The sequence below is a fragment of the Oncorhynchus nerka genome, linkage group LG26, assembly GCF_034236695.1.
Source record: "Oncorhynchus nerka isolate Pitt River linkage group LG26, Oner_Uvic_2.0, whole genome shotgun sequence".
NCBI classification, from domain to species: Eukaryota; Metazoa; Chordata; class Actinopteri; order Salmoniformes; family Salmonidae; genus Oncorhynchus; species Oncorhynchus nerka.
In genome coordinates, this window is record NC_088421.1 from 24,469,062 (window position 1) to 24,482,601 (window position 13,540).

Genomic DNA, 13,540 nt, shown 5'->3' on the forward strand with positions numbered 1-13,540 from the left:
TATTGCCCTAATAACGTCTACACTATCCTATTGCCCTAATACCATCTACACTATCCTATAGCCCTAATACCGCCTACACTATCCTATAGCCCTAATACCATCTACACTATCCTATAGCCCTAATACCGCCTACACTATCCTATTGCCCTAATACCGCTTACACGATCCTATATCCCTAATACCGCCTACACTATCCTATTGCCCTAATACCGTCTACACGATCCTATATCCCTAATACCGCCACACTATCCTATTGCCCTAATACCGTCTACACTATCCTATAGCCCTAATACCGTCTACACTATCCTATAGCCCTAATACCATCTACACTATCCTACCCTAATACCGTCACTATCCTATTGCCCTAATACCATCTACACTATCCTATAGCCCTAATACCGCCTACACTCTCCTATAGCCCTATACCATCTACACTATCCTATAGCCCTAATACCGTCTACACTATCCTATAGCCCTAATACCGTCTACACTATCCTATTGCCCTAATACCGTCTACACTATCCTATAGCCCTAATACCGTCTACACTATCCCCCCTAATACCGTCTACACTATCCTATTGCCCTAATACCATCTACACGATCCTATATCCCTAATACCGTCTACACTATCCTATAGCCCTAATAGCTTCTACACAAATCTCTATATCCCTAATACCGCCTACACTATCCTATTGCCCTAATACCGTCTACACGATCCTATATCCCTAATACCGCCTACACTATCCTATTGCCCTAATACCGTCGATCCTACACTATCCTATTGCCCTAATACCATCTACACTATCCTATATCCCTAATACCGCCTACACTATCCTAATACCATCTACACGCCCTAATACCATCTACACTATCCTATAGCCCTAATACCGCCTACACTATACTATTGCCCTAATACCATCTACACTGTCCTATAGCCCCAATACCATCTACACTATCCTATATCCCTAATAGCGTCTACACTATCCTATTGCCCTAATACCATCTACACTATCCTATAGCCCTAATACCGCCTACACTATCCTATAGCCCTAATACCGTCTACACTATCCTATAGCCCTAATACCGTCTACACGATCCTATATCCCTAATACCGCCTACACTATCCTATTGCCCTAATACCGTCTACACTATCCTATAGCCCTAATACCGTCTACACTATCCTATAGCCCTAATACCGTCTACACTATCCTATTGCCCTAATACCATCTACACTATCCTATAGCCCTAATACCGTCTACACTCTCCTATAGCCCTAATACCATCTACACTATCCTATAGCCCTAATACCGTTGCTATCCTATAGCCCTAATACTGCCACTATCCTATAGCCCTAATACCGTCTACACTATCCTATAGCCCTAATACCGTCTACACTATCCTATAGCCCTAATACCGTCTACACTATCCTATAGCCCTAATACCGCCTACACTATCCTATAGCCCTAATACCGCCACACTATACTATTGCCCTAATACCATCTACACTGTCCTATAGCCCCAATACCATCTACACTATCCTATATCCCTAATAGCGTCTACACTATCCTATTGCCCTAATACCATCTACACTATCCTATAGCCCTAATACCGCCTACACTATCCTATTGCCCTAATACCATCTACATTATCCTATAGCCCTAATACCGTCTACACTCTCCTATTGCCCTAATACCGCCTACACGATCATATAACCCTAATACCGTCTACACTATCCTATTGCCCTAATAACGCTACACTATCCTATTGCCCTAATACCATCTACACTATCCTATAGCCCTAATACCGCCTACACTATGCTATTGCCATAATACCATCTACACGATCCTATATCCCTAATACCGCCTACACTATCCTATTGCCCTAATACCGCTACACGATCCTATATCCCTAATACCGCTACACTATCCTATTGCCCTAATACCGTCTACACGATCCTATATCCCTAATACCGTCTTACACTATCCTATTGCCCTAATACCATCTACACGATCCTATATCCCTAATACCGCTACACGATCCTATATCCCTAATACCGCCTACACTATCCTATTGCCCTAATACCATCTACACGATCCTATATCCTAATACCGTCTACACTCTCCTATTGCCCTAATACCATCTACACGATCCTATAACCCTAATACCGTCTACACTATCCTATTGCCCTAATACCATCTACACGATCCTATATCCCTAATACCGTCTACAATCTCCTATATCCTTAATACCATCTACACGATCCATTAGCCATAATACTGTCTATACACTATCCTATAGCCCTAATACCGTCTACACAATCCTATTGCCCGAATACGTATATACTATCTTATAGACCTAATATGTTCTATATACTATCATATATCCCTAATACCGTCTACACTATCCTATAGCCCTAATACCGTCTACACTATCATATAGCCCTAATACCATCTACACTATCCTATAGCCCTAATACCGTCTACACTATCCTATAGCCCTAATACCGCTACACTATCCTATTGCCCTAATACCATCTACACGATCCTATATCCCTAATACCGTCTACACTATCCTATTGCCCTAATAGCTTCTACACAAATCCTATATCCCTAATACCGCCTACACTATCCTATTGCCCTAATACCGTCTACACGATCCCATATCCCTAATACCGCTCTACACTATCCTATTGCCCTAATACCGTGTACACGATCCTATATCCCTAATACCGTCTTACACTATCCTATTGCCCTAATACCATCTACACGATCCTATATCCCTAATACCGTCTACACTCTCCTATTGCCCTAATACCATCTACACGATCCTATAACCCTAATACCGTCTACACTATCCTATTGCCCTAATACCATCTACACGATCCTATATCCCTAATACCGTCTACAATCTCCTATATCCTTAATACCATCTACACAATCCATTAGCCCTAATACTGTCTATACACTATCCTATAGCCCTAATACCGTCTACACAATCCTATTGCCCGAATACGTATATACTATCTTATAGACCTAATATGTTCTATATACTATCATATATCCCTAATACCGTCTTCACACCATCCTATAGCCCTAATACCGTCTACACTATCCTATAGCCCTAATACCGTCTGCACTATCCTATAGCCCTAATACCATCTACACTATCCTATAGCCCTAATACCGTCTACACTATCCCATTGCCCTAATACCATCTACACTATCCTATAGCCCTAATACCGTCTACACTCTCCTATAGCCCTAATACCATCTACACTATCCTATAGCCCTAATACCGTCTGCACTATCCTATAGCCTAATAGCGTCTCACTATCCTATTGCCCTAATACCATCTACACTATCCTATAGCCCTAATACCGCCTACACTATCCTATTGCCCTAATACCATCTACATTATCCTATAGCCCTAATACCGTCTACACTCTCCTATTGCCCTAATACCGCTACACGATCATATAACCCTAATACCGCTACACTATCCTATTGCCCTAATAACGTCTACACTATCCTATTGCCCTAATACCATCTACACTATCCTATAGCCCTAATACCGCCTACACTATCCTATTGCCATAATACCATCTACACGATCCTATATCCCTAATACCGCCTACACTCCTATTGCCCTACCGTACACGATCCTATATCCCTAATACCGCCTACACTATCCTATTGCCCTAATACCGTTTCACACGATCCTATATCCCTAATACCGCCTACACTATCCTATTGCCCTAATACCGCCTACACTATCCTATAGCCCTAATACCGTCTACACCATCCTATAGCCCTAATACCATCTACACTATCCTATAGCCCTAATACCGTCCACTATCCTATTGCCCTAATACCATCTACACTATCCTATAGCCCTAATACCGCCTACACTCTCCTATAGCCCTAATACCATCTACACTATCCTATAGCCCTAATACCGTCTAACTAACCTATAGCCCTAATACACTATCCTATAGCTCCTATTACCGCCACTATCCTATAGCCCTAATACTGCTACACTATCCTATAGCCCTAATACCGCCTACACTATCCTATTGCCCTAATACCATCTACACGATCCTATATCCCTAATACCGTCTACACTATCCTATTGCCCTAATAGCTTCTACACAAATCCTATATCCCTATACCGCCTACACTATCCTATTGCCCTAATACCGTCTACACGATCCTATATCCCTAATACCGCCTACACTATCCTATTGCCCTAATACCGTGTACACGATCCTATATCCCTAATACCGCCTACACTATCCTATTGCCCTAATACCATCTACACGATCCTATATCCCTAATACCGCCTACACTCTCCTATTGCCCTAATACCATCTACACGCCTATAACCCTAATACCGTCTACACTATCCTATTGCCCTAATACCATCTACACGATCCTATATCCCTAATACCATCTACACTCTCCTATAGCCTTAATACCATCTACACAATCCATTAGCCCTAATACTGTCTATACACTATCCTATTGCCCTAATACCTACACAATCCTATAGCCCTAATACGCCATACTATCTTATAGCCCTAATATGTTCTATATACTATCATATATCCCTAATACTGCCCACACTATCCTATAGCCCTAATACCGTCTACACTATCCTCCCTATACCGCCACTATCCTATAGCCCCTAATACCATCTACACTATCCTATAGCCCTAATACCGTCTACACTATCCTATTGCCCTAATACCATCTACACTATCCTATAGCCCTAATACCGTCTACACCTCCCTATAGCCCTAATACCATCTACACTATCCTATAGCCCTAATACCGTCTACACTCATCCTATATAGCCCTAATACCGTCTACACTATCCTATAGCCCTAATACCATCTACACTATCCTATAGCCCTAATACCGTCTACACTATCCTATAGCCCTAATACCATCTACACTATCCTATAGCCCTAATACCGCCTACACTATACTATTGCCCTAATACCATCTACACTGTCCTATAGCCCTAATACCATCTACACTATCCTATATCCCTAATAGCGTCTACACTATCCTATTGCCCTAATACCATCTACACTATCCCATAGCCCTAATACCGCCTACACTATCCTATTGCCCTAATCCATCTACATTATCCTATAGCCCCAATACCGTCTACACTCTCCTATTGCCCTATACCGCTACACGATCATATAACCCTAATACCGCACTATCCTATTGCCCTAATAACGTCTCACTATCCTATTGCCCTAATACCATCTACACTATCCTATAGCCCTAATACCGCCTACACTATCCTATTGCCATAATACTATCTACACGATCCTATATCCCTAATACCGCCACACTATCCTATTTGCCCTAATACCGTTTACACGATCCTATATCCCTTACTACCGCCCTCCTATTGCCCTAATACCGCTCCACACGATCCTATATCCCTAATACCGCCCTACTATCCTATTGCCCTAATACCGTCTACACTATCCTATAGCCCTAATACCGTCTCACCATCCTTAGCCCTAATACCATCTACACTATCCTCCTAATACCGCCTACACTATCCTATTGCCCTAATACCATCTACACCATCCTATAGCCCTAATACCGTCACACTCTCCTATAGCCCTAATACCATCTACACTCCTATAGCCCTAATACCGTCTACACTATCCTATTGCCCTAATACTATCTACACTATCCTATAGCCCTAATACCGTCTACACTATCCTATAGCCCTAATACCGTCTACACCATCCTATAGCCCTAATACCGTCTACACTATCCTATAGCCCTAATACCATCTACACAATCCTATAGCCCGAATACCGCCCTACACTATACTTATAGCCCTAATACCATCTACACTGTCCTATAGCCCCAATACCATCTACACTATCCTATATCCCTAATAGCTATCCTATTGCCCTAATACCATCTACACTATCCTATAGCCCTAATACCGCCTACACTATCCTATAGCCCTAATACCGTCTACACTATCCTATAGCCCTAATACCATCTACACGATCCTATATCCCTAATACCGCCACACTATCCTATTGCCCTAATACCGCCTACACTATCCTATAGCCCTAATACCGCTATCCTATAGCCCTAATACCGTCTACACTATCCTATTGCCCTAATACCATCTACACTATCCTATAGCCCTAATACCGTCACACTCTCCTATAGCCCTAATACCATCTACACTATCCTATAGCCCTAATACCATCTACACTATCCTATAGCCCTAATACCGTCTACACTCTCCTATTGCCCTAATACCGTCTACACGATCCTATAGCCCTAATACCGTCTACACTATCCTATAGCCCTAATACCATCTTCACGATCCTATAGCCCTAATACCATCTACACTATCCTATAGCCCTAATACCATCTACACTATACTATTGCCCTAATACCATCTACACTGTCCTATAGCCCCAATACCATCTACACTATCCTATATCCCTAATAGCGTCCTACACTATCCTATTGCCCTAATACCATCTACACTATCCTATAGCCCTAATACCGCCCTACACTATCCTATTGCCCTAATACCATCTACATTATCCTATAGCCCTAATACCGCCTACACTCCCTATTGCCCTAATACCGTCTACACGATCATATAACCCTAATACCGTCTACACTATCCTATTGCCCTAATAACGTCTACACTATCCTATTGCCCTAATACCATCTACACTCTCCTATAGCCCTAATACCGCCTACACTATGCTATTGCCATAATACCATCTACACGATCCTATATCCCTAATACCGCCCACACTATCCTATTGCCCTAATACCATCTACACGATCCTATATCCCTAATACCGCCTACACTATCCTATTGCCCTAATACTCTACACGATCCTATATCCCTAATACCGTCTACACTCTCCTATTGCCCTAATACCATCTACACGATCCTATATCCCTAATACCGTCTACACTCTCCTATTGCCCTAATACCATCTACACGATCCTATAACCCTAATACCGTTACACTATCCTATTGCCCTAATACCATCTACACGATCCTATATCCCTAATACCGCTCTACAATCTCCTATATCCTTAATACCATCTACACGATCCATTAGCCATAATACTGTCTATACACTATCCTATAGCCCTAATACCGTCTACACAATCCTATTGCCCGAATACGTATATACTATCTTATAGACCTAATATGTTCTATATACTATCATATATCCCTAATACCGTCTACACTATCCTATAGCCCTAATACCGTCTACACTATCATATAGCCCTAATACCATCTACACTATCCTATAGCCCTAATACCATCTACACTATCCTATAGCCCTAATACCGTCTACACTATCCTATTGCCCTAATACCATCTACACGATCCTATATCCCTAATACCGTCTACACTATCCTATTGCCCTAATAGCTTCTACACAAATCCTATATCCCTAATACCGCCTACACTATCCTATTGCCCTAATACCGTCTACACGATCCTATATCCCTAATACCGCCTACACTATCCTATTGCCCCAATACCGTGGTACACGATCCTCTCCCTAATACCGCCTCACTATCCTATTGCCCTAATACCATCTACACGATCCCTATCCTAATACCGCTTCACACTCTCCTATTGCCCTAATACCATCTACACGATCCTATAACCCTAATACCGTCTACACTATCCTATTGCCCTAATACCATCTACACGATCCTATATCCCTAATACCGTCTACAATCTCCTATATCCCTATCCATCTACACAATCCATTAGCCCTAATACTGTCTATATACACTATCCTATAGCCCTAATTACACAATCCTATTAATACGTATATACTATCTTATAGACTAATATGTTCTATATACTATCATATATCCCTAATACCGTCTACACTATCCTATAGCCCTAATACCGTCTACACTATCCTATAGCCCTAATACCGTCTACACTCTCCTATTGCCCTAATACCATCTACACGATCCTATAGCCCTAATACCGTCTACACTATCCTATTGCCCTAATACCATCTACACGATCCTATAGCCCTAATACCGTCTACACTCTCCTATAGCCCCTAATACCATCTACACTATCCTATAGCCCTAATACCGTCTACACTATCCTATAGCCCTAATAGCGCCTACACTATCCCTATTGCCCTAATACCATCTACACTATCCTATAGCCCTAATACCGCCTACACCATCCTATTGCCCTAATACCATCTACATTATCCTATAGCCCTATCTACACACTCCTCCTATTGCCCTAATACCGCTCTACACGATCATATAACCCTAATACCGTCTCACCATCCTATTGCCCTAATAACGCCTACACTATCCTTCTACCCTAATACCATCTACACTATCCTATAGCCCTAATACCGCCTACACTATCCTATTGCCATAATACCATCTACACGATCCTATATCCCTAATACCGCCTCACTATCCTATTGCCCTAATACCATCTACACGATCCTATATCCCTAATACCGCCTACACTATCCTATTGCCCTAATCCGTCTACACGATCCTATATCCCTAATACCGCCTACACTATCCTATTGCCCTAATACCGTCTACACTATCCTATAGCCCTAATACCGTCTACACTATCCTATAGCCCTAATACCATCTACACTATCCTATAGCCCTAATACCGCCTACACTATCCTATTGCCCTAATACCATCTACACTATCCTATAGCCCTAATACCGCTTGCCACTCTCCTATAGCCCTAATACCATCTACACTATCCTATAGCCCTAATACCGCTACACTATCCTATAGCCCTAATACCGCCTACACTATCCTATAGCCCTAATACCGTCTACACTATCCTCCTATAGCCCTAATACCATCTACACTATCCTATAGCCCTAATACCGCCTCTACACTATCCTATTGCCCTACTACACTCCTATAGCCCTAATACCATCTACACTATCCTATATCCCTAATACCGCTACACTATCCTATTGCCCTAATACCATCTACACTATCCTATAGCCCTAATACCGCCACACTATCCTATTGCCCTAATACCATCTACATATCCTATAGCCCTAATACCGTCCACTATCCTATTGCTCCCAATACCGCTTACACGATCATATAACCCTAATACCGTCTACACTATCCTATTGCCCTAATAACGTGTACATATCCGTTGCCCTAATACCTATCCTATAGCCCTAATACCGCCACACTATCCTATTGCCCTAATACCGTCTACACGATCCTATATCCCTAATACCGTTATCCTATTGCCCTAATACCATCTACACGATCCTATATCCCTAATACCGTCTTACACTCTCCTATTGCCCTAATACCATCTACACGATCCTATAACCCTAATACCGCCTACACTATCCTATTGCCCTAATACCATCTACACGATCCCCCCAATACCGTCTACAATCATATCCTATACCATCTACACGATCCATTAGCCATAATACCTATACACTATCCTATAGCCCTAATACCTCTACACAATCCTATTGCCCGAATACGTATATACTATCTTATAGACCTAATATGTTCTATATACTATCATATATCCCTAATACCGTCTACACTATCCTATAGCCCTAATACGCTTCACACTATCATATATCCCTAATACCATCTACACTATCCTATATAGCCCTAATGCCGCTACACTATCCTATAGCCCCACATCTACACTATAGCCCTATACCGCCCTATACTATTGCCCTAATACCATCTACACTGTCCTATATCCCTAATACCATCTACACTCCCTATAGCCCTAATACCGTCTACACTATCCTATTGCCATAATACCATCTACACTATCCTATACCCTATCCATCTATTGCCCTAATACCGTCTACACTATCCTATAGCCCTAATACCGCTACACTATCCTATAGCCCTAATACCGTCTACACTATCCTATTGCCCTAATACCATCTACACTATCCTATAGCCCTAATACCGTCTACACTCTCCTATAGCCCTAATACCATCTACACTATCCTATAGCCCTAATACCGTCCTATCCTATAGCCCTAATACCGTCTACACTATCCTATAGCCCTAATACCGTCTACACTATCCTATAGCCCTAATACCGTTTCACCTATCCTATAGCCCTAATACCGTCTACACTATCCTATAGCCCTAATACCATCTACACTATCCTATAGCCCTAATACTTCCTACACTATACTATTGCCCTAATACCATCTACACTGTCCTATAGCCCCAATACCATCTACACTATCCTATATCCCTAATAGCGCCTACACTATCCTATTGCCCTAATACCATCTACACTATCCTATAGCCCTAATACCGCCTACACTATCCTATTGCCCTAATACCATCTACATTATCCTATAGCCCTAATACCGTCTACACTCTCCTATTGCCCTAATACCGTCTACACGATCATATAACCCTAATACCGTCTACACTATCCTATTGCCCTAATAACGTGTACACTATCCTATTGCCCTAATACCATCTACACTATCCTATAGCCCTAATACCGCCTACACTATGCTATTGCCATAATACCATCTACACGATCCTATATCCCTAATACCGCCCACTATCCTATTGTCCTAAATACCGTCTACACGATCCTATATCCCTAATACCGCCTACACTATCCTATTGCCCTAATACCGTGATCCCCCTAATACCATCTACACTATCCTATTCCCTAATACCATCTACACGATCCTATATCCCTAATACCGTCTACACTCTCCTATTGCCCTAATACCATCTACACGATCCATAACCCTAATACCGTCTACACTATCCTATTGCCCTAATACCATCTACACGATCCTATATCCTAATACCGTTTACAATACCTATATCCTTACTACCATCTACACGGATCCATTAGCCATAATAATACCGTCTATACACTATCCTATAGCCCTAATACCGTCTACACAATCCTATTGCCCGAATACGTATACTATCTTATAGACCTAATATGTTCTATATACTATCATATATCCCTAATACCGTCTTACACTATCCTATAGCCCTAATACCGTCTACACTATCATATAGCCCTAATACCATCTACACTATCCTATAGCCCTAATACCGTCTACACTATCCTATAGCCCCATCAGTTCTTCACTAGCCCTAATACCATCTACACGATCCTATATCCCTAATACCGCCTACACTATACTATTGCCCTAATAGCTTAATCCTACCATCTACACTGTCCTATATCCCTAATACCATCTACACTATCCTCATATCCCTAATACCGTCTACACTATCCTATTGCCATAATACCATCCTACACCTCACTGCTCCTATAGCCCTAATACCATCTACACGTATCCTATAGCCCTATTACCGCCCTACAATATCCTATTGCCCTAATAACTACACGCCTATAAATTCCTACTTACACTCCTATTGCCCTAATACCATCCTACCCCACTATCCCTATATCCCTAATACCACTTCCATTAGCTCCTATTGTCTACACTATCCCATTGCTCCTAATACCGTCTTCACACAATCGTATATACTATCTTATAGCCCTAATATGTTCACTACTATCTATATCCCTAATACAGTCTACACGATCCTATAGCCTCCCCACTGGTCCATCTACACATATTCCATTAGCCCTTGCCACTATCCTATAGCTCTATACACTACACTCCTATAGCCCTAATACCGCTTCACTATCCTACACAATCTACACTATCCTGCCCGAATACCGTCACTATATTATCTTATCCTAGAGCCCTAATACGCTTCACTATCCTATAGCCCTAATAGCTTCATATATCCCTAATACCGTCTACACTATCCTATAGCCCTAATACCGCTCTACACTATCCTATTGCAATACCATCTACATTATCCTATAGCCCCAATACCGTCTACACTCTCCTATAGCCCTAATACCATCTACACGATCATATAACCCTATAGCCCTAACTATCCTATTGCTCCTAATAACGCAATATCCTATTGCCCTAATACCATCTACACTATCCTATAGCTTAATACCGTCTCACTCCCCTATAGCCCTAATACCATCTACACGATCCTATATCCCTAATACCGCTACATCTATCACATATCTATCCTATATCCCTAATACCGCCTACACTATCCTATTGCCCTAATACCATCTACACGATCCTATATCCCTAATACCGCCTACACTATCCGGGTTGCCCTAATACACACTATACCCTAATACCGCCTACACTTCCTATAGCCCTAATACCATCCTATAGCCCTAATACCGTCTACACTATCCTAGCCCTAATACCATCTACACTATCCTATAGCCCTAATACCGTCTACACTCTCCTATTGCCCTAATACCATCTACACTATCCTATAGCCCCACTATCCTATAGCCCTAATACCGTCTACACTATCCTATAGCCCTAATACCGTCTACACTATCCTATAGCCCTAATACCATCTACACTATCCTATAGCCCTAATACCATCTACACTATCCTATAGCCCTAAGACAGCCCATACTATCCTATCCCTAATACCATTCCCCTATTGCCCTAATACCATCTACACAATCCTATATCCCTAATACTGTCTACACTATCCTATATCCCTAATACTGTCTATATCTATCCTACCCTAATCCATCTATAGACATCCTATAGCCCTAATACCGCCATCTCACCCTAGCTCCGCTACATACTATCCTATAGCCCTAATACAGTCTACAAACGATCCTATAGCCCCAATACCTTCAATACCGCCCTAATACAGTCTACACTATCCTATTGCCCCTAATAAATATACGACCTATTGCCCTAATACACACTATCCTATAACCCTAATACCGCCACTATGCTATAACCCTACACCGCTTATATACTACCTATCCCTAATAACCATCTACACTGATCCTGTATCCCTATATACTATCCTATTGCCCTAATACCATCTACACTATCCTATAACCCTAATACCGTCTATATACTATCCTATTGCCCTAATACCATCTACACTATCCTCTATATCCCTAATACCGTCTACATACTATCCTATCCTATGCCCTAATACCATCTACACTATCCTATAGCCCTAATACCATCCTACCCTAATACAGTCTACATACAATCCTATTGCTAATACCGTCTACACTTATCCTATAGCCCTATCCCTACCATCGATCTATAGCCCTAATACCATCTACACTATCCTATAGCCCTAATACCGTCTACATACTATCCTATCCCTAATACCGTCTATATCCTATTGCCCTAATACCGTCTGCCCTATACGATCCTATTTCCTAATGCCATCTACATACTATCCTATAGCCCTAATACTGTCTATATCCTACTATCCTATATCCCTAATACCATCTACATACTATCCCATAGCCCTAATACAGTCTATACTATCCTATAGCCCTAATGCCACTATATACTATCCCATACTATCCTATATCCTTAATACCATCTATAGACTATCCTATAGCCCTAAT